This window comes from Sphaeramia orbicularis, chromosome 5, assembly GCF_902148855.1.
Source record: "Sphaeramia orbicularis chromosome 5, fSphaOr1.1, whole genome shotgun sequence".
NCBI lineage: Eukaryota > Metazoa > Chordata > Actinopteri > Kurtiformes > Apogonidae > Sphaeramia > Sphaeramia orbicularis.
This window is the reverse complement of record NC_043961.1, coordinates 24,941,556-24,966,238: the sequence shown is the minus strand read 5'-3', so window position 1 is coordinate 24,966,238 and position 24,683 is coordinate 24,941,556. Positions and strand designations below refer to the sequence as shown.

The 24,683-nt window shown below is 37.2% G+C and overlaps 1 protein-coding gene across 3 annotated transcripts in view; it reads left to right on the top strand.

The window, feature by feature from the left end:
• The first annotated feature begins 3,331 nt into the window (after positions 1–3,331).
• Positions 3,332–24,683, top strand: part of dlgap4b (discs, large (Drosophila) homolog-associated protein 4b) — a 159,989-nt gene continuing 138,637 nt past the window's right edge. For all 3 annotated transcript variants that reach the window (XM_030133441.1, XM_030133440.1, XM_030133442.1), the window contains exon 1: positions 3,332–3,776. The gene's annotated coding sequence lies outside the window, so the exon portion shown is untranslated. The remainder of the gene's footprint in view (positions 3,777–24,683) is intronic.

Sequence of the window (24,683 nt, the reverse complement as noted above, 5' to 3'; positions counted from 1 at the left end):
ACACATGAACACAAAGTGTCACCTCCTCTTCTAATTAAGCAGGTAATCCTCCCTCATATTACCTTCTCACACACCACAGATGCTTCTGAAAGACATGTTAAGAGAGGGAGAGAGCCGTAGAGAGTGGCTTTGATTCAAGTGCACATGAGCCAGGCTTATCTGTAGGGTTCATGTTGCAGCAGACACATGATCAGAATGCATGCCGAGGCGCCTGCCATGCATTTATATGGGGATGTCTGGATCATACTGTGTCCTTAAATGCATTTCAGTCACTCCTCTGTCGTAACTGTCAGCTACAACTGATGTGCCAAAATGAAATGTAAGGTGCTTGTTCTTGTTCTTATACCTACTCATAACGGCATAGATCTGCAAGTGCAACAGTAGCTGAAGTGATCACTTTATTAGGGCTCAGCTGAACGGTGCCTTGGAGCACTTGAAGGTCTGATGGAAAAATGATCAATGGGTAAAAATACACTTTTGCAGGAAAGTGGTAACCGCACTGTGAACAAATTGAAAGTGACGGCATGAAGATCAGGCATTATTCACTGCAGAGTAAACTCAGGCTTATGGAGAAATAGATTAGTTAAAAAAATAAATGTGAAACGAAACGGATTTTATTTTTCAAAATCTAGCAGACTCGCTATCACCTGCATTCTTTCTCAAAGTGTGAACACAAAATATATTTATGTGGCAGTGCTACAACATCACAGTATGTTAGGAGAAGGAGGTAGCTCTTGTGTTTCATGGCTTTATACTGCATCAAGGTAAAAGTTGAGCTTGTAAGATATAGTCGTATTTCCTCCCCGGTTTTCACCTCCTGGGGACGAGAGCGATCAAATGTGACAGCTGGAAACAGGACTATAATAAAGTAGTAACGCTGTGCTCCTCTTGCAGCTTTAGCTACACTAAACGTCTCACCCCCAATTCATATGCTGTGATCCTGTTTCTTTGTGGTAGCCTCAGTAGTTTGTAAATGTTGTGTTTTATATTACCTTGACATTCTCAGCATATCATCAGACTGTTCCAAGCTGAATTTAGATTGACATGATTGAAAGCAGAAAGAACAAGAGCAAAGTAAATGGCCTAGTTACATCCACCATGAGCTGTCCATGGTCCTGAACCCAGTCTGTACCTCCACATCTTTTACTCTCTAATGTTCACTTTGTACTTTATATGTTCAATACAGACATCTTAAAGCAGGTTAAAAAAAAAGAAGAAAAGTAAAATGATAACACTGCAAGGACTCCATAAGGACCTGATGTTTATTTTTACCGTTTGCTTTTTTTTTTTAAGCAGAAATGAATTCAAGGAAGTATCTGAAATGTGGCATCAATACACTGCAAATTTGATGTAGAATTTTAACACTCACACAAATCAACACTGACCTGATGTTTATCTGGGAACCACAAATGAACAGTTAAAATCCACACTAACATAGTTAATATTTAACTCTTTAACAGTGTAAAATTATACACAGAGAATTACATCACAGATTATCAGCATTACTACAGCTAATCTTATAGAGCTTCTTTAGATTCTTTAACATCTTTAAAGTTTACTTTGCTTTGATGATTCTATAAGATATGTGATATGTCGGATCCTGTCCTGAGTGGGTGTGGAAAAGAAACAAACCCATCATAGTATGAGTGATGATCCCTGTGTCACCAGAGAAAGGGCAGGAATAACTTAATAGTTAGATGTTGTGTTCTGTTTGTAAGCTTGAAATGTCAAGCGTTCTTTTCCTGTAGCATGTTATGTGGTAGCCCACTCTTCCTGTTGATCAATGGAGCCACTTAATGTAGGGTTTTCTTTCCCTGTGAGTTCAGACAATCAGTACATTTGCGTGACTTAAAAAATGAATTATTGTGTTTGTCCGACTTAAACTGGACTCTAAAAGTATATGTAAACACGTTGGCTCAGCTGAATTTGCAGTTCTAATTATTGGACTAACCCACCGAGATAATGCAACTGAGAGATGATGGGGTCAAGGTGTCCTACACATGCACTAGGGCTCTGGGCCAAATCCTGGTATGGAAGTTCAAAAGCATGCATCTCATCTACACAAAAAAGGAGAATAGAAGAAAAGTACATTGTGTACACATTTGTAACATTGTCCATTGTTGTACCAGTTTACCTCTAAGTTGATGACTTGCACTGATTTGCACTTAAATGTCATTTTGCGCCTTCCCATTTGGAATAGTTCAACTGGTGTTGCACCTTACAGTTTTATTTCAGCACATTACAGTTATTAACCAGATTCTATACAGATCTTTTTATACTTCTAATTTAAAATGTACAGTGTATAATGTTTGCTCCTATGTTGCATTTCTTTTTTTTTTTTTTTCTTTTTTACACATTTGCTGTGGTATTCTATTGTTATTGGATGAGCATCATTGTGCTGTTACACTGTAATTTCCCAGTTTGGGATAAATAAAGTACATCTATCTATCTATCTATCTATCTATCTATCTATCTATCTATCTATCTATCTATCTATCTATCTATCTATCTATGACTTTGTTGCTCACTATTGACTGTTGTTATGCTGTGTAGTGGTGTAGGTTAACAAGCTAAAAGAGTGCATATCGCCAAGTATCCTAGCAGGGGCAACATGATTTCAACAGTAAATCGATTCCACTGCTGAGCATGTAGACTGGAACAAAGACAACAGTCCAATTAAACAGTTTAGACTAATGTGTGTATGCAAAGACACTGAATGAAACTGTGTTAAAAACCAGTGTGGAATTAACTCTACCCACATACACAGGAGAAAAATTACTGAGTCAAGAGTATTTTCCTCAAAAAGAGTACATTTGGCTCGATGTTGAGTTTTAAAAGCTCGACCCAAAGAGTAACTTTTACTCTTTTATAACAGGGACCAAATGTTATCTGAGTAGAGTCAAATTTTCTTCAATTTGCGTAAATTTTTAGCCTTTTAACACTACATCAGTATAAAAACAACACCCAAATCAACTCTAGAAAATTAACACTGCTGGATTCAAATCTATGAAACACTGCAGTGATGTTAGGCTTTGGTGGGTTTTTTGTTTTGTTTTTTTTTTTTTTTGATTATGTCACATGTTATAGGCTGGTTGTCTTGAAGATATGAATTTGTCAAAAGCCCATTAATCTTTGAAAGATGGAAAAGAACATGATTGAAGTGATCTTTGTATGGAAGCTACAAGTAAAGATGAATGACTGAAGCCTTGAGGTTTCCCATCTCTCTCTCTCTCTCTCTCTCTCTCTCTCTCTCTCTCTCTCTCTCCCTCTCTCTTTCTGTGGAGTTTGTTGGTTGGTTGGTTGGTTGCAGTATCTATCCCGGTTCGCCTGACAAACACAGGCAGCCTTCCTCTCCTCTCCTTTCCGTATACCTTCACATCCATCTGTCTGCCTCTCCTGCTGCTTGCCTTGCCTCTTTATGTATTTGCCTGTCGCTCCTAAACGAAGAGGTGAATATATAAATATAAATCTAGATCTCGGTGATGGAGAGCATCGCGGACCGGGGCTTTTGCTTCCCCCCACGCAGGAGACAACACACAAACTCACCGGACAAATAAGGCGTCAGAGGACAAATACCGGTTCCAGCGGAAAACACCACTGTCAGCTGTCTGTGGCGCACTGAAGCTCTTTTTCTTCTTTTTTTTTCCCCCTCTCTTCATCTTCTTGTTCTTCTTCTATCAACACGTCTCCATAAACAGATGCCCTGCTCTGGAAGTTACGCACAAAACACGGATAAATCCTCCGCTCCAATTTCCACCAGACGCGCTCATCTGAAGGTAAAAAAAAACGCACCGTTTACCGTTGGATTTCCAGTCTGTGTTTGCGCCACTGCATGCACAAGTGTTTTAGGTTAAATAAACATGTTAGACAGGAGTGAACATTGGTCTAAAGTGGGTGGGAAGGTGACTCATACTGATCCAAACCCTGTTCAACCTGCTTCAGAGTGGCCAGTTTTTTTTTATTCTGCATTCTGCACAGATTCCAACACAGATCACAGGCTGTTTTTTTTTTTTTTTTTTTAATTCTTATACACACACACACACACACGCATAGGACGCAGGTTCCTCGGTGTCTGCGTGGTTAAACCAAATAACAGTGGGCGATCTGTCTGTGTGATGTTATGATGGAGTGTCTGAACTGATGCAGCTCCTCCTCCGCGGTTTCTCTCCGTTATATTCTTTTTGACAGGTAAAGAAATGCATTTTGGAGATTTGGAGTCTTTTTTTTTTTTTTCTTCCAGGTATAGACCAGCTGACGTTTGTGGATTGTCAGATTTGGTTCATGACAGACATCAGGATTAGTTTGCTGTGATAATGATAGAAAACACATCCTGAAATTATACCAATATTGTTCAAGTGTTGACTATAATGGGCATCCTTATTATATAAAGTCACTATGTTGGAATTATATTCATTTCAGGTCTTATGTGGAGCATTAGTCTCAGAGATAAATGTATATGTCATATTTTCTGTAAGGCTTGAGAAATAGTGTTCTCTCCACTATAATGTCAGATTGCACTGAAGCGACTGGAGAGTTGTTACATCGCCTTTCTGCACTGTTGACCATCAACAGACATCATAGCATTGGTTAAAAATACCCCTGCCCAAATGATTCCATGTATCAGTTTGGCTTTTCCTAACTCCTTTTTGCACTGAGAATAGTGACAACCAGCATTACTATCAGTTTTAGGGTCAGTGAGGTTAGTTTCTTCCAAATATTGAGAAAATTTGGCATATTTCCAGTGATAAAAAAAAATGAGATATCGCTGCTATGTGGCTACTGGACCATTATAACATTTCGCCTTGTTCTGGAGATGATGATTTAGCTCAAGCTCCCGTCCCATATTTACAAGGTCAATTAGTCCACAAACTCCAAATGAATCACCCACCCAGCTATGTCCACTCAGCAGTCACTTTCCTACAGTGTGGTTGAGTGGTTGGTTGACAATGCTGAACATAGAGAGGATGAGCTGGAGCCTAGTAGTGAGAGCAAAAACTCTGAAATGGTGGCAAAAAAGAGCATTATGAATAGCACGAGTAACCTGGCTATAAGAGGAAACTACTGTACAACATGAACTGAACTAGAACAGGCTGTGATAGTTGAGCAGCATCTACACTGTAACACATTCATGTGATTTCTACTGTAAAAAAATGACAGTAGCTTCTTGTTCTAAGAATTTACAAGGTGTAACTGTATATTGCAATGCACTGTGGGTCAAAAAAAATATTTATGGCAACTTCGAGCATATGTTCACAGTATTATATTGTAAATTTATAGGATGGTTGTGTTTTCACTTGGTCAATCACAATTACACACCATTAGTATTAGAAGGGACAAAAGAGGGCATGAAGGCAGACACAGAGGGGTGAACCCCACATCCATCCATACAATAAAGTAGAAGGAAGACATTATTAGCTCACAAAATTAAAATGTGATTCAATTAGTAACTTCGTGCAATATAATTTGACCGTGTAGACTTGTATTTTAACTCAGCTTGTAATGTAGACATGTCAAAACCAGCATTTTAGTAAGAATAATGTTTCTTTATTTGTGTGAGTGACTACTTCATATTATTTTATTTATCGTAGTCGTGTTTCATATGGAATGTATAGGGTGCGGGACTCAGAATGCACCATTTTTTGCAAATGCTAGCTAGCAAAAAACTGGTTAAGTTGAGGTAACGCTAGCTGTGTGCATTAGCTCCGTTCAGAAATACCTCCGATGGTCCAGGCTCTGTTCGCGCTGGTAGCACTGGTAATATGGCTATAGTCGAACTGGAGCAGTCAAAACCAAAAAAAAACATTAAAAATACAGTTAATGGTTGTTTCTAATGTAAAACAATAACATTGCTGTCATTTATATACAGCAAAAACCTTTAAAAGTAATATACTGTAATTATTTTTACAGTAATCTCTATATGTTCTGTGTTGTGACTGTCAAGTGTAGTCCATGTCTGTTTTATATGACAGACTAACTGTCTTTGTTATGTGTCCATGTGATGATGTTTTGTTTTTTTTTTTCATCTTGTTTGTGAAGCAATGATATGTAGCACTGTGCCCAAGATGAATTTCCCCCAGGGGACAATAAAGTTTATCTTACTTTACTTACTTTAATTAGCAAACAATTTTACAGCACTTTACAGCTCGTTATTATTATTATTATTTTTATTTTTATTTTTATAGTTGTTCTGTGTCTTTTAATCTATTCTTGTATTTTACTTTATTATTTTGGTTTTTATTGATTTTTTCTGTACAGCCCTTTGGTCCACTGTGGTTGTTTTAAAGTGCTTTACAAATAAAGTTGGATTGGATTGGATTGAATTGGATTGAATTATTGGCAATTTTTTTTACCTGGTATTTACTGTAAATTCTACAGGAAATTTTTTGCAGTGTACTAATCAGTACAAATCAATAGTATTAATCCTAGGAGTTTAATTAAATTAGCTCCAGTCTACTTCTATAATTTACAGACAACATGAAACGGACTGTAATCACTTGATGTACTACAACATGCATGCACCTCTCAGTAGGTTGTAATGTCTTTCATTCCATCAAATTAACAATGGATTGAGGTCTAGCTACCCTTTTAGCACAGCTTTTTTGTGTGACCTGAAAAACAGTCTAACTGCTGCGTTAGTGGCCTCAATTTGCTTCAACTGCAAAAAAAAAAAAAAAAAAAAATGACAGAGAGAGAGAGAGAAAGAGAGAGAGAGAGAAACACTGGTAGGCTATGCTAACTTGTTATAGCCATTTATGTCCATCTTCCCTCTCGTGTTCCCTGACTCGCTCTCATCCACTTTCACACACTCTACCTCTCTCTCCCTCCTGCTAGTATGCACTCACTCAAACTGTGTCTCATCACATCTCATCACTCTCAGTAGCACTCTGCCCTCTCTGCTTGTTTCTGTCACACACACACACACACACACACACACACACACACACACACACGCACGCACACACACCAGCCCACAGCCATGATGGATATTATGTGGTGAAAATAGTGATCTTTGCACTTGTCCAGTTGAACCTCTTACATGTGTCTTGTGTCATAAGTTCATTGTTTTCTCAGTTTATTAAGTTTGGACACAATAAATAAAACACACAAACAAAGAAAAATCCTTACTTTTAGCATTGGAGGAGGAGACGGTTAATCTGTCTTACACTTTAATCAAATCAATGTTTCACTGATTTAAAACAGAGTCATCTTTTCATTAGAATCTGTGGTGAATGCGGCTATTTTTACATCAGTGTTGTCTGAAGAGAAAAAAAATAGCGCCACAACAGATCTTCTAAACCCCAGAGGTATTCCAAGGACAGGTCATTTCTATTTTCTCTATTTGCGCAGTGGCTTCGTTTTAGAAGGGTGGTATATTGCAGAGGGCCATTTATAATGTATAGAGGAGGCCTGTATTAAATATCTGCAGAGTTGGAGGTGTGTGTTCCAGCGCTCAGTCAAAGGGACTAGATTACACCACATTGCATCAATGAGGTTATGAAGGCAATATGGAGAAGAAGCTTTTACTTCTTATGTTTCTACAGTGAGTTTTCCAGGATGGTGTGACTTTTTTTGGAGTGTGTGGGCTTAGTAATAATTAATATGCCTTAACCATAACTCATATTTACTGCCGCGTTGCCGCAGTAAATAGGAATTATGCTGTTGATGACCTATAAAAAAAGGTTGGAGATGAAAAGTTGATGTTGCTGAAGCTCAAGGATGAAAACATAAAAGGATGTCTATGATCATGTGTCAACAGATTTCAGAGCTGCAGAAAAAGATAAAGTAGCAGAAGTCTATATTTAAATGGCCTCACTAGAGCGATAAGATTTCGTCATTCCCCCCAGTCGGAAACTATGTCTGCAGAAGAAACCAAATCTTTCATATCTCTGTGTCCTTGTCAACTTTATGCAAAGCTTTTTAGAAACAGATCACAGTTTCATGTCTATTTACACGACTGTTACAGGTTGTTTTGGATAAAAGTATGTGCCTGTTCTCATCTTAGGGCTTAGAAAAGTCTCACAGTGGTTTATTCTCTTTCTATGGTAGTCAGGAGCTAGAACCAACATGTCAAAAATGAGTGGTTTATGCTGTATTCTGTTTATGTCAGAAACAGTAGATGTGAGATACCGGACAACAAACCAGTCATAATACAATAAAACAGAGTGCAGTGAATAACAGAAAGGACAATGAAACTGAATGAAAACATTGTTTAACATTCAAATGTAGTCGAGGCACAACTTCCATCCATCCGCTGATTGCAGAATAGAACGTCAACAATCACAAAAGAATGTGTAATTTTAGAAAACGATCTTGTCAGACTTGCCGCTCCACTTCTTGAGCTCTTTGCTTTACTTATTTTTCTCTCTTTCTCTTACCTGTCAGACGCTCACATTTCAGTTGTCATGAGCACAATACTTGCTGAGTCTCTCTTTACTTACACTTAGTACTGGAAAAAAAGAGGTCATACATCTTTCCGTTCTCCACATCCCCCACATACAACACTTCTTTAAATCAAAGTAGTATGCTGTGGGAGTATAGCTGACATGAAGTAAGACATGCTTTGACATCGACTAAAGTCTGCCCCACTTGTCTCAAAACTCAGGACTTTCCGTTCTAATTAAACCTTACGTCTCACTTCTCTGGTAGAGTCTGACTGAGGAATGGGTGCCAAACCCTTTTTTCACCTGCTTCACTGGGATACGAGGGTTGGCACCGGTTCAAGCTGGCAAGAGGAGAACGTTACTACCAAGGTTATTGTAATTCTGCACACAACATGACGCTTTCATTTACCACACCTGTGTAACACACACAATACGTTAAGGTTCAGACAGGTTGATGCACGTCTCACAGACTGAAATAATCTGAGAGCACTTGCAAGTCTCAGTTTGTTAGTTAATGTTGTTAATATGTTTGCATTCGTTTGCATACAGATTAGTTGACTGTTTATCTGATGCCTGTTTAAAATACATGTCATGCATCCGCATAAGCATCTGTGGGTAAGAATCTTCAGACTTGTGTTGTAAGCGAAGTGCAACTAATTGAAATGCACTGTTGTATGTATAGTTCATATCTTAAGCCATCGCTAGTCAACAGTAAAAGACTTTTCGTTAATAAATACATCCATTAAGGCACAGCTTTAGCGAAACATTCCAGTTCATACTGTCTTCGCTCTTATAGCTGGAAAATCAGAGAAGCCTTATATGAAAATCAAGGGAGATATTCACGTTAATCCATTATGGAACGGCAGCACAATAAAGGATTTGTCACACTTTGTATCACTTAAACTTTAAAACATCTTCAAATATAGAGCTTGTTTTGAAGGCTGTCAGATTGTGAAGAATCCAAAAGCGTGTACTTTTTTCTTATTTAATATTGAAACAGAATTGAAGTGCAATATATCAGTGACATCTGATAAAGAATTAATTATTTTCAAGGACGCAGTCACTTTTGTCTCTGAAATATTGACTGCTGACATTGCAAATGTTTCTAAAGAAGTTGGAAGAGTAATAAAAGATGATTTATTAACGGAGAAGAATTTTTTACAAACCGTGGAGAATTTCATTGCATGTGCTCCGTCTGTGACAGTGAAGGCTTTTTAAACTTTGAAACTGAGTCATTTTGAGAGTAAAATGACAAAACCACCCAAGCACCCAGATACTTACCCAGGCGCTGCATCTTTTTCCCTCTCCACCAAGCCGCCTAATAAAAAGGCTGTTCCACACTCAAGCCTGCATTAAGATGCAGACCCCACTCTCTCCTGCTCTTTCTCAGTGGCCTTAATCCTTTCCTCTTCTGTGCTATGAATGATAGCCTCAGCAACTAGCCTCCTGTCTGGAGCAGGCACAGGCCCACTGCTAAACATAATGCTAAGAAAATGGCTGCAGTCAAAAGACGTGTCTCATCACAGAGAGGTCAATCTGCTCAATCATAACTGGAAGCAGGAATCTGAATGTCTACTAGGCCGACAGGAGTTAGTGTAACACATTAGATGTTTGTTAAAAGCTTTTGTGTGAGGTCTAGTGTCAGTATTTCAGGTTCTAATATGTGGTCAAGTCTCTGTTTGTGTCGGACATTGTGTCGGACATCGGCTACTTTTGTGGCAGTTCCCAGATATTTTTTTTTTCTCTATTTCACTATTATTTATTACAATATTATCCTCTATATTTAGCATGTTTCACTGTAAATAGTATATTTTCCTATATTTAATTTCCTATATTTGATTCAGATGTCCATGATAACTCAGAGTTAATTCAAAGATTATTATACCAAAACAGAAAAAAACTGAAGAAAAAATTGTTTTTCAGCAAAAGATATCATTAACTAAACATAAACCAAGTGTCTCCATCCACTGTCATTGATCCACCTGCATGGGTTTTACTAGTGAATCAATGTTGTAGAAGATGACGGTGTTTCCACGTTCACTACAGAGCCTCTGAACATCCAAATGGGTCATATCTGATGACCATGAAAAGATGAATAACTGTATTTTACACCAATTATTTACATGCATTGATAGGATTAGTGCAGGGTTGTCAAACTCATTTTAGTTCAGGGGCCACATTCAGCCCAATTTGATCTCCAGTGGGCTGGACCAGTAAAATAATAACAGTGAAAAAAGTAAAATTATATTATGATCAGGTTTACATCTACATAGTTTCCTTAAAAATGTGAATAACATGAACAACTTGAACTGTCTTGTGAAAAACAAGTGGAATTTTAACAATATTACGCCTCGATTTATCAGTTTATCATTTATGCATGTGCATTACAATTGCACAAAACATTTAGTAACAGGCAGAATATTGGTAAAATTGCATTTACTTTTCTTAATACATTTCTGTTTGTTCATATTTGTTCAGGTTATTCATGTTTTTTGTAAAAGTATAGTTTGGTAATGTAAACATTTTCATGTAATTTTACTTTCTTACACCAAAAAACACAAAGAGAGAATCTGGGGTTGTTGAAATCTAATTAGACTGTATGTGTACGTGGAACCTGAATTATAATGATTTTGACACCATTGATTATTAATGTCTTCAGTGTAATTTTTGCATTTCACAGATTCATCCTGTGGGCCGGATTGGACCCTTTGGTGGGCCGAATTTAGTCCCCAGGCCACATGTTTGACACTTATTGATTAGTGGATCAACAGGAATTAAACTGTTTATATCAGTAGATGCTGTTGGTTACTAGTTGATGTTTGGGTCTTTATGGGTTAAATCAGCCGTAATGACTCTATTTAGTAACAAAAGCTCTGTCGCAGGTGGTTGTTTTTGAACTGCTTCTGTTTAATGATATCTAAGATGACACAAATCATGTGGAAAACAACCCATGTCACGCAGACACACCACACATGTAGTTGCTCTTAGTTTTTGAGGGAAATGGTGTGAGCAGTGTGCCTGTAATTGCAAAATAATTGCTGGCATTAAAACATTCTCTGAAAAAAAAAGCATCATGTGGTAAAAAGCTGCAGATTATTAGTCATCATGCTGAATTCATCACAAATGTCGGCTGCTTTTATGCAGGTGTTTACACATGTGTGATTGAATCTACCTGAAAATACCAACAATGCTTTCTTTTTCTTTTTACGAACCCCAGAATAACTACATCCCCAGTAACATTTGACCCTACCTCACATTTCCACCCCTGCCAGTTGACTAATAGACTTTATTTTATTAGACATTAGACCACTTCCCAGCCGGACGGAGCCTCATTAAGATGCAAGTCTCCTGCTAGAGAACAAAAGGGGGGAAAATGAAATTAGAGGACACAAGAACAAGCAGGAAGAAGGCTCACCTCTGTGTTCCATTTACTCCTTATATCTACTCACAGTGCCGAGGAAATCATCACTCCGTCTTACTTACATGCTCACATATAGACACATTGTCGTAAAACGAATGATGCCACTTATATTATCTGTGACTACTGTATTGTAGTGTCATCTGTGTTGTGTGTGTAAGGCAGGTAGGGAGCCTGTGTGAAAGATAAATTGCACTTCAGCCTCTTATGTTTTGTTTCACCACAGGGGTGAAAGAAGAAAAAAAAAAAAAAAAATCCAAACAGTTCTTCTCAGACAAGTTGAAGTCAAGATGAACTGAATCAATTTTCTGAATTAGTGAAGGTGGGCGGTGAAGCCTTAGTCTGTAACATTTTTAAGGTTGATGGTTCCTTTATTGTGCTCCTCCTCACTATGATACATCAGTAGCTTCGTGTTACAAAAGTGCAGCCTTGTGTTGTCAATCATGTTGCTGTTTATATAAAGAAAGTCTCATTTATGGAATCATCAGTGAAAAGTAGAATCTGATAGAAGGAGCCAAACCTTGCAGAGTGTATTTTTCCATTTCAATGTAGAGCGGTATGGTGGTGCAGTGGTTAGCGCTGTCGCCTCACAGTAAAGGGTGGAGTTTGCATGTTCTCCTCATGCCTCTCACCGTCCAATGACATGGACATTAATAGGTTAACTAGTCAATCTACACTGCCTGTAGGTAGGAATGTAAGAGCAAATGGTTGTTCTTGTATATGTCAGAGCTGTGATGAACTGGCAACATGTCCAGGGTCTACCCCGCCCCCATTGGTGGCTAGTAGACCGCAGCACCACAGCAACTAGTGTGTTTTTAAAAAGCCAAGCCTAATTTTGATCTCAGCTCACTATCTTATTTACATCAGCATATTTTAGGAAACCTTTAAGCCAGGGGTGTCAAGCTTATGTTGGTTTAGTGGCAACATACAACCAAATTTGACCTCAACTAGGCCAGACCAGGAAAATAATGGCATAACAGACTATAGCTAAATCATGAATTTCTTTTTTTTTTGTGCAGAAAGGTACAATTAAATGAAATATTTACACTTACAAACTATCCTTTCACAAAAATGTGAATAACCTGAAAAACACTGAAATGTCAAGAAAAATAACTGCATCTTTATCAAAAATGATGCCTTAATTTATTGTTTATGAATGTGCATTACAGATGGGATCTACAAAGGCACTAAATATTTAATAACAGACATAATATTGTTAAAAATTTGAAGTTCGGAATTTGGACTGCAAAAATCTAAATCTTACCAAGTGTATTTTTCTCATTTCTAGTCAAAATATGCCATCACACTTAAAATAAGACATAATCACCTAAAGAGTAACTTTTCAGTGAGATATAAGAACGTATTTTTAGACAACAGATCTTGAAGACCTTATTTCAAGAAACCTTACCAAGATAATTTTCATTTGTTCTAGTGGCAGATTTTTTGCTTAATTCAAGATTTTTTTTTTTTTTTTTCTAAATTCAAGCAAAAAAATAATCTTGGTAAGATTTCTTGAAACAAGATTTTCCAGATCTGTTGTCTAAAAATAAGTTCTTATATCTCACTGAAAAGTTACTCTTTAGGTGATTATGTCTTATTTTAATTGTGATGAGATACTTTAACAAGAAATGAGAAAAAAACACTTGGTAAGATTTAGATTTTTGCGGTGTGGATTTTGGTGCTAAAATGAGTTTGACATCCTGGACTGTTAATATCTTCAGTGTAATTTTTGTACTTTGCAGGTTCATCCTGCAGGCCACATTGGAACCCTTAGTGAGCCGGTTTTGGCCCAAGGGCCATATGTTTGACACCCCTGTTTTAAGCCCACACAAAACCTCTGGTCCCCATATGCACCATTAAAACATTTAGGGGTGTGTTCAGATTAATTGGGATTTCCTTCTGAGAGGCCCCAGTGACTGGTAAAATACTTTACACACCTTATTGGTTTTCTGCTCTCCAGCGCCCACAGACATAACCTCTCCCCTTCTGTCTTTATCACTCCCTTCACGCTGTGTGACTGTGTTCTTATATGTGTGTGGCGAACAAGTGGGTATTCAAGTTACAGTTATGATCAGCAAATTTGATCACGTCTTGACAGCCAGAGGATGTATGTGTCCCTAAGTGAAGGCGTGAAACAAGTGAATTTAGCTACTAAAAACCATTAGTGAGTCTATTCACATGAGAATGTCAGACATTATTACTGCGCAGCCACCTACAGTTCACAATGGGACGAACCATGACGCATAATTGCATCGTTGCAACAGGCTGATTTTGTGTCACTAATTGTATATTAACTGATACAGCAGTCACTACAGGAAAAAATAAGTCAGTGTGGTGCAAATTAAACCACTAACAAGACAGAGGAACCGAATCTGCAGAGAAGGAGAGTTTGGTTTTCTCCTCTAATTGCCTCACATGATGCTGAATGGTCTTGACATAGCAATCATCATGTGATTGTGTTTACCTTTAGTCCAGAAAACTGTGTTTGGGGCTTCGAAAAGCTTGTGGAGCTCACAAATTATCTAATGTCTCTACACATTCTAACTCCCTACTGACACTTGACCACAGGGATGCTTAGGGTAACCCATTTTACACAGTTTAGTCCAATAGATTTCAGGACAATGGCGTGGTTACAGTTTGATTTAGGTAAAAAATAACTTAGTTAGTAGGAGAAAGGCTCAGGATTAGAGTGGGAAAATAGGTTGGTAAAACATAATATATGAAAGACAAAGAGGAAAACAAGTGGTACCAGGCACAACAAACCCCACCCCTCGCACATACTGTAGCTTATTTTAGCATCAATCCAGCTGATGTCATCATGTCTATGCGTTTGGTGATGTCAGCATATCAGTTGCCTCTATATATGTGTCAAGTTTGAAGTAAATTGAAACCAAATTGATGTTTTTATAGACATTTGAAATGTCACCCATTATAAGTAATTGGGGGGAAAAATAATAATAAAAAAAAAATTCATTAAAAAATGTAACTTTGACCAACATTTCCCAAAATGTACTGACCTCTATTCTGGATCACTGGCAATATATAACCCAATTTAGTATGAATTCAACCAAGTTTTGCTGCTACAGACATTTGAAATTTTGCCCACCGTAAGTGAATGGGGAAAAAAAAGATTTTAAAAATTCATAAAATATTTGAACTTTGACCTACTGTTCCCAAAACATAATGACATCTATTCTGGGTCACTGGCAATCTATAACCCAATTTGGTATGAATTCAACCAATAGTTTTGCTGCTAGAGTGTTAACAAACAAACAAACAAACCGAACAAAAATAAATCCCCTTGCCTCCCCTTCAGGGGGCAGGGTAATAAACACAGCAGGAAACAGGAGCTGAACTCTTATCTTTAGTGTCCACAAACTTTGGTTCCTCCACCATAATCACCCCAACCACTTCCTGCTTAGCATCATCACGTTGTTAATTTCCGACATCTGAGAACTTACTTTGACTTCTGTCTGACATCCAAGGCTTTGAAAACTGATGCTATAGGGATACCCCACATCTTGAAAACAGACACTGAGGACTCATGACCAAGTGGAAGTATGTGAAAATGGGTTCAGCTTCTTCTTTAACATAAAGTACTTGTTTACCTAAGAGGAGCTGCATGTTGTCTGCTTGATGTTGATCTTAAGTGTTTGTGTGTGTGTGCATACATGTACTGTATACACACTGTACAATATACTATAGTTGGAATAAACAACAAGCCGAAACAGTCGCACAGCTTTTATGTTCGCAGCTTCTTCCAAAACTGATTTGAGTTATTTCTTGTATTCATTATTTATTCTTTATATGCTAATTTGTCTATCTCAGTCTGTTTCAGTCTATTTTTGATTCCTGGAATCTTCTTTGCATTCACAAGGCACTTTTATATGCCCTGTTTTTGAAATATAAATAAACCTGCCACGCCATTTCAGAATGTGTTGTTTTGGAGTAATTACTGGAGTCCTCGGCAGCGCAGACCTGTAGGTGACTCATAAAGGATATCACTGAGTGAGAGGAAAAACAGAAAGAGAGCAAAGTCGAGATGGTGCTGATAAATAGACGAACGGGGAAAGTTAGTGCCAGGTTCAGGTGCCAACTTCAGAAAAATGAAATGAGCAGTGATGAGTGCTAAGGCTCAGGGGACACAAACACACACCTAATATAGTGTATTAATAAATCTATATATTAGGGCGATCTCTTTGATCTGTAACTACAAACGCAGCTTGTCTCCTAACACATCTCATGTCAGGTTCTCATCCCCCCACATATTGTTCTATGTCAGCGTCAATCAAGACGTTGTTGGCTTTTCTTCTTTTTATAGTGACTTTGTTCTCTCCACCCACCGAGGAACTATTTCCATAAGGTTTACTGCTGATTCCCCCTCAAACCTGCCCTAAGGATTTATTTTATTTACAAGATGCCCATGGATCAAACAACAAAATTGTTCTTCTTATGCATGGGCTGTATAGCACTGTTTTTATATACAGCAAAAATATATGTATACATTATGACTGTACATATCTGGGTATGCATCAACATGTCTGCTGCAAAATAGAATACAATACAATACAATACAATTGCCTTTATTGTCATTGTGTGTACAATGAAATTAGGAATGGCTTAGGCTACCTTCAGACTGCAGCCACATGTTTCCCAAATCCGATTTTTTTGTATCCGATCTGTTAAAGACAGTTTGAACATCACAAATCTGATTTTTTCAAATCCGACCCAGGCCACTTTCATATGTAGTCCTAAATCCGATACGTATCCAATATTTTGCAATACAACTTCAGTCTGAATGGCTATGTTTTATTTATCCAACCTTTATATCATTTAAATGTGACAAACGTCACAATTCTGCATCCCAGGAATGTTACTTCCATAAACAGTGCGTAACTGCGTGGTCACGTATTACGTCAAGACCTCTTTTGCACATGCGGGTCACTTCAGGGTTGCATTCAGTTCATACTTAAAACTGATAGAAGTTATATTTAATATGTAATACGAACGAGCACACATAAAAATCGGATTTCACCAAAAAATCAGAATTGTGCATTTAGACCTGCTGTCTGAGCGTGGCCTTAGAGAATGTGTTGGGTGACTGTTTTTTTCATTGGCATAGGACTCAGTCCTTTTTCATGCATATACTCTTTTTTGTATAAATGGAATTAATGAATGTCATTCATCCAAGACCCCGTTTGCATAATATCCCAGCTGTTTCAAAGTTTTTGTGGCTATGCAAAATGAAGATACAAAATATGCAAACATGTACAGCTTTCTGGTACAACTCTAATGAAATGCATATTATGATAAAGTACTAATATCGTGAAAGGGAGAAATATATTAACAAGATTATAACGCCACTTCTTTGTGTAAAAGAACAGTGAAGCTTAATGACATCCAGATCGCTTCAAGTTGCATCACAGAGCATTTATCCAGTTATAGAAGATTAACAAGGTTATGTACACCATACAAGTCAGAAGCAGGTCTTGATTGAATGGCCTGAAGCGACCTATCTGAGAAGAACGCGGCTAATTATATCATCCTTTTTGCAACGTCACAGTAGCTTAACACTCGAGAGTTAATTCATGCTAACCTTCTGCCCTCACTCTGTTTCAGCTGAGTCACTGACAACTTGTCACTGCATTTGAGAAGTTGCGAAGAAAGGAATAAGCCCTCTTGGCACTAGAGCACTTACCATATTACGCCAGCACTTTACAGCACCAATGACAGATGTGAGCAATAAGGATGAAAAATATCTCAGCATAAAATTTTGATCCATTAATGGCTTTAGTAGTAATCATCTCTTTGTTCATGCAATATTGCAGTATCAGATATGATCATTATGTCAGACTGTCATTCACTACTGAAGGATATTGCATAATGTGTCTTGTGCAGTTGTCAGAAGATGCATTCTATCTTTAGGTAAAAATTTTATTTTATGTATGTCACCATAACGAAGATTCATACTGAATGATGATGTTACGTGTAGTATTCGTGACAGGAAAACACAACATAAAAATGCAGTTTTTAGTGATCTTCTGGATGTTCCTTATTATTCATATAAAGCAAAGTGAGTTGTGTTTAACCCATAAAGACCCAACACTACATTTGTGTCAGTTCCCAAATGATTAAAACTTTCTTAAGCAATTTATCCCTATTTATTTTAATATTATCTTCTGTATTCTGCATTTTATCAGTATTCATCATGTATTTTCCTGTATTTAATTAATTGATCATGTAGATGCTGATTAAAGCTCAGATTAAAGTTGAGGCTTATTATATCAAAACCAGAGAAAACTGCAGAGAAAGTGACTTTTTCAGTAAAATGCTGTATATCATTAACTGAACATAAACCAGGCATTTCAATCCACGGCCACTGATCAAACCCCATTGTTTTTGCTGGTGAATCAATGTTGTAGAAGATGATGGTGTTTCCATGTTCGATATGGAGCCTCTGAACGTCCAAGTGGGTCATATCTGATGACCATGAAAAGATGACAAACTGCATTTTGCAACAATTATTTGCATGTATTGATATGATTAGTGGATCAACAAGTATTAAACAGTTTAGATCAGTAGATACTTTTGGTCGGTGATGGATGTTTGGGTCTTTATGAGTTAAAATCCACTATATAAATGAACTTGGTTTGTCTTCAGTGTTCATAAGATGGTGATTATGTCACTACCTCTCCCAAGGTCTTTGGCTTTGGGTTAGACAGTCTGGCTAAAAGATTATAGAATGATTTTTTGAGTTAAAATCACAATTAATAATTTGAATTGCAATTTTCCTTCCTTACAAAATGTAGGTGAGGTGCGACTAAACTATAACAAGTTTTCGATGGTTCATGGTGGCTTAGGTTGTGTGGGATGGCTTTTTGTCATTGTTGTTGTCGTTATCTAACTAGTAATTCTGCATTTTTGCATCAATTTGGACTAAGTAAACTACTGAGGTAAGCACTAGTTCCCCTTTTCCTTTGCTGTACATGCATCTGTGACGCTGCGGTTATTCCATTAATTAGGTGCTCTTAAATAGACCATGCCCTATTTTTTTCATGATGAAACCAAAATGTTTTTACCCTCTAACATCACTTCAAAGCATCAATGTAAATCAGACTCAGGTCAGAGAACAGAAGTGACAACGCGGTAAAATGATGTAATACTTAGATACTTGGCCAAAAAATTCCTCTATAAATTACATTATGTGCCAAATTAATCATGATCTAAAATTGTGAGATCATCCAGTCCCAGCAGATACCAGGGCTTAAAGACTGGACAGATCACTGAAGGATAAGTGATGTGGTGAATGTAGCAAACCAAAAATTTCAACTTATTCATTAACAAACACGGTAACCAGCTTGCAATAAATTTAAAACATTTATTACCAGTAAACTGATAATGCACTGAAATTATATGCAGTTTAAAATACAGGCTTTTGCATTCTCTGTGCCAGGAAAGGAAATATTTTGCTTTATTTCACCCTCACCTGACTAAAACCCCTCTTGGCAAATACATGTACACATACATACACACCGCATCAAATTCAAATCTTTAATCCTAGCCTACAAAATTCTCCGTGGGTCTGCTCCTGTCTACTTAGGTGCACTAATAAAAGCTTATGTCGCCCCACGACCACTCCGCTCGTCTGGGGAACGTAGTCTGGTGGTCCCCAGACCTTGTACAAGACAATCCAGGCTCTTTTCATGGGTCATTCCACGTTGGTGGAACGCTCTACCAAGTGCTACAAGAACAGAGTCATCCCTGCCTATCTTCAAGAAGCTCCTGAAGACCCAGCTCTTCCGAGAGCACCTCCTGTCCTAGCACTTTCAAACATTCCATTTTAAATATTCTAATAAGGTTTTTCCCAGGACAACCACAGATTCTTTCACGATTATCTCTGGACCTGCTGCGGTGGTCCGGCCTCTTCCTTTTTTTTTTTTTTAAATTCTTTATTGAAATTTTCAAAAGAATACAGGCACAGACATATGTCCCTATACTTAACACAGTTGATTAGCCACCCATAAATACGTTCACTTATAAAACTGCTCTTTATCTATATAAAAAAAAAAAAAAAAAAAAAACAAAAAAAAAAAACAAAAAAAAAAAAAAAAAACAAAAAAAAAAAAAAAAAAAAAAAAGGCCTTTTTTATACACATTAACACCTTTAAAAAAAAAAAAAAAAAAAAAAAAAAAAAAAACATACATATACATGTTAACAAGGCACACATTCTTAAAACATGCATACATGTTTTTTTTTTTTTTTGTCTTTTTTCTTTCTTTTTTCTTTCAATGTGAAGACTGACTTACAAGTCTATTATGTTCCATGGAAAGGAGTGCTGTTTGTCCAGGGTTCTTCTTCTGCGTAGTTCAGTCAATGTTTGTTTAATCACTGTTTTACTATCTATGAGATTCTGATTAATGACTGTTAAACATCTTGTTTTCCAGAGCTTGACTGTTACAATGTAGATGATTAACTGGAAGAGTCTATGTTTGTTTGTTGATGTTGATTCCTCTAGAAGTCCGTACATGACTGAGCGATAGTTTATAGGGCAGCTCAGGCCAATGTTTTTAAAAAAAGTCCAAACAGCTTGCGCTCTATAGCAGTCAATAAGTACGTGTTCTTGAGTTTCGTCATTTCCACAGTTTATCATCGGACATTTTTTTGTTGTGACATAACAGCTCCAGGATACCAGAGCTCTAGCTGGAAGTCTACTTACAGAAATAAGCCAGCGGATATCTCTGTAATTCTCAGAAATAGATTTGTCCTTTATATTTTTAATGACAGTCTTCTTCTCGTTTTCCTTTACATGTTTGTAATCCACCAATCCACCATAGCTAAAATCGCTTATACATTTATAGATCCCTCTAGAAGTCCCCTTAACCCAGTCGATATTTAAATGTTTATACTTTTCTTTTATGTCACCATATATGATTTTGTAATAAGGTCCTTTCCGGCCTCTTCCCTGCCCTCATCATCACCACTCACTTATCCTCAACCGCCTCCATGTGTCTCCCCCTACTCCCCCCTTCTCCCCCTCTCCCCCAGTCCCTATCTCTATCGCTCTCTCTTTTTCCCCTTCTCTACTCTCTCTCTTTAACCCCAACTGGTCAAGGCAGACGGCCATCCTCCAGGAGTCTGGGTCTGCTCGAGGTTTCTGCTGTTAAAGGGAAGTTTTTCCTCGCCACTGTCACCAGTCACAAGTGTTTGCTCCAGGAGGATTCTGTTGGGTTTCTGTAGAATTGACTTAGAGTCTGGTTTTGACCAACTCTATATATAAAATGTCAAGAGATAACTTTTTTGTGATCTGGCGCTATATAAATAAAATTTGATTGATTGAGTGATTTAATTGGTTTTCCCCTGTAAGTCGCTTTGGAAAAAAGCGTCTGCCAAATGCGTAAACATAAACATAAACATAAACATGTAAAGTAATTTCTTTGGTATTGCAAAAACTAGTATTCTGTGTTCCGTTTAGCTTCAAGGCAGTTTCATCACAGGATGTTAAATTAGTAGGTTTTGATCCATGAAAAAAGCAATGTCTCAGCAGGGAGTAAAACGAACTGCTTGGACAACAGCAGTGAAGAAAGACTAAAACTATGAATCATATATTTCAAATGCATACAAATATGTCTTGTCTTTGATATAACCAGTCTAACCACACTGTGGTTTTAGAAATTATTTATTCTCTTGTAAGAAAATGTTAATCCATTTCCATGTTTGAAGAATATCTTTAGTGATTTTCATTTCCCATAAAGACTTTATCTTCCAGTATTACATTGCCCAACAGCTTTTGATTCAACACCCCCCATTCATCCCCTCAACTATACAGTCCTAACATGTCTTCTGTTCACAGATCTTAGCTTAATACAAAAAACCCCAAAAACCTAAGCACAACAAACCCTGCCGCTTGCACGTATTGTAGCTTATTTTGACATCGATCCAGGTGATGTCATCATGTCTATTTGTGTACTGATGTCAGCATATCAACAGCCTCTATATATGTGCCAACTTTTAAGTAAATTGAAACAAAATTAATGTTTTTATAGACATTTGAAATTTCGCCCATTATAAGGAAATGGGAGAAGAAAAATTTTTTTTAAAATTCATTAAAAATTTGAATTTTGACCTACTTTTCCCAAAATGTAATGGCATCTAATTTGGGTCACTGACAATCCATAAAATACATTTGGTATGAATTCAACCCATAGTTTTGCTGCTTCAGACATGTGAAATTTTGCCCATTATAAGTAAATGGGAAAAAAAAGATTTAAATTATTCATAAAAATTTTGAACTTTGACCTACTGTTCCCAAATTGTAATGACATCTATTCTGCATCACTGGCAATCTATAAACCCAATTTGGTATGAATTCAACCAATAATTTTGCTGCTAGAGTGTTAACAAACAAACAAACAAACAAACTGAACCAAAAACAACACCCCTTGTTTCCCTTTCGGGGGGTGGGGTAATAATAATAAATATCTCTTTAGTGATTGAAATTCCATGATACCCTCCAGGAATTCAAAGGATTACAAAAACAGCAATTGAAATAAAAAATTCCAGCTTTGTTTGCACCCTCCTAAGCACGGTTCTTTCACATTCCAAGTTTCATCGCTGCTTTTAATCATGTACCTCCCGCATGAGCGCCCCTATTATCTTCTTTTTCAATAAATCCATTAAATGGTTTCCAAATATCCTCATACAAACCCAATTTATTTTTCAATATATATGATGTTCTCTCCATTGCCATACATTGTGCCATAGATTTGACCCAAGCTTTAGCCTGTGTTACAGTAAAACCAATGAATGATATATGCATATATATATATATATATACATACATACATACATACATATATATTTATTTATTTATTTATTTATTTATTTATAAGATTTGTAAGGTATATATATAATAATATAATGTTAGAATCCATTGTCATAGTTGTATTTATTACATCCCACCAAATTTTTTAAATTTTGTCACACTCCCAGACCCAGTGTATAAAGCTTCCCTGAGCCTCACTGCATTTAAAACGTGTCAGATATATTTCAATTGTACTTATTCAGCTTGACAGGAGTTATATATGTTTGCATTAACCAGTTGTATTGGTGCAGTTTTAGGCTTGTATTTGCAGTTTTTTTCTGAACCTTTTCACATGTTGATCTCCAATCATTTTCCAAAATTTCCTCTGTCAAGTCCGCCCTCCATCTCTCAAGTTTGTTTGAGGTTTCGTTGCTATCAGATATCAGTCAGCTGAATAGTAATGAGATCCATCCGCTATTCTTATAGTTCTTTGTGACCATTTTTTCTGGTGGTGACTATTCCCATATATTAATGCAAAAACTGTTATTAACTTATGCCTGTATCAGTATCTGTAGCGAGTCAAAGAAAAAAAATTGCACTTGATGAGTAGATAATGGGGCCAGTTGCATGAATACCTTGCCTTCATACAATTCTTCAACATTGTTTCTCTACATTGACCTTTATTTCACATTTTAACAACACGAAAAACAACCACTTCATTAATTGTACTGACATGCAGCCTTTACAGCGCATTGTGTGTTAGTGACATACAAGAATGACTACTGAGCATATCATTAGCCTTTTAAGTGCTGCATAATCTACAAGTGTTTTATGTCTTGTGACAATAATAACAATGTCGCTATAATTCTAAACTGCCTCCACTGATCACTGTGATACAGGGGCTTTTTAAAAGGAATGAATCACACTGATGATAAAAATGTATTCATTCTCACTGCAATGTGACACTGAGACATTCCCAATGTTATTAATGTCATGTTAGCGTATTATTTGCTATCATCTCATATGAATCCCATAACCTCTATAATAAGTGCCCCTGACCTGATTTTTTTCCCCCATGCTCATATGAGTGGGTTTTGCAAGCATACCAGCTGCATACAGCCAGCTTGGATGTGCCCCATATAAGATAATGCCATTACAGAGCAGATTATCATGAAATCATGCTTAAACATTTGTTCATACGGTGAAAGGAAACACAGAAAGGGCTTTCAGGGCATAGAATTGTAATCCGAATCTGAATGTCTATGTGTTTACGCTGAATCATTCTACATTTTACCGCCACCGTGCTGAAAACACGCCATGTATTTAAATGTGTTTTAAATGGGAGAAGAATATTGCATTGTAAGGGGTAGCTAGTGTGTGTTTGCAGGCTACTGCATGGCGGGTGGTGTCTGTCTAGCTGATGCTCATCCTGACTGTGACGGGTCAACAAAGAAAGAGAAAGAGAGTGGTTTGAGGGACTAATGCTAAATCACAAGCATGGCACATTTATTGATTTCGGAGGGGGTGCAAGTCTGAATCCACTACAGCACTTAGTGTGAATAAAAGCTTGGATTGACTAAGCTGTTGTGCTTGTGTATGCACAACAGATGTGTCTGTTTGCATGATGCTTCACTGACTGATTTGTGGATGTTTCCATTCAAAAAGCATCAGGAAGTCAAGTCCAATCCTTCACATTTTTGTCAGCTGTTGAAGTTGATCAAGTTGATATGCCACTGAACCACAGTGGCAAAAAACTTGAGTGAAACATATGCAATGTGTTGGTCTGGTAGACCCCAGGAAACCTATGTGGGGTTCAGCAGAGATCACAAAGTTTTTGTTTGTTGAAGTGAAACGAGAGGAAACACACTGACTAGATAGCTGGCAGGAAGAGTAACAAAGAGAAGCAGTTTTTCCAGATAAGACTTGGAGTACCTGTGCTTGTTTGAGGTACTGCTGCTACAAGATAGCACTGACTCTGACAGGATGGTCATTGTAGCCTTAAGGCAGTTTTATAGTAGCAGACATTTGTCTTCCTCCTCTGCTGACAGGTGCTTATCATGAGCTGAACACTGATTTTTAATG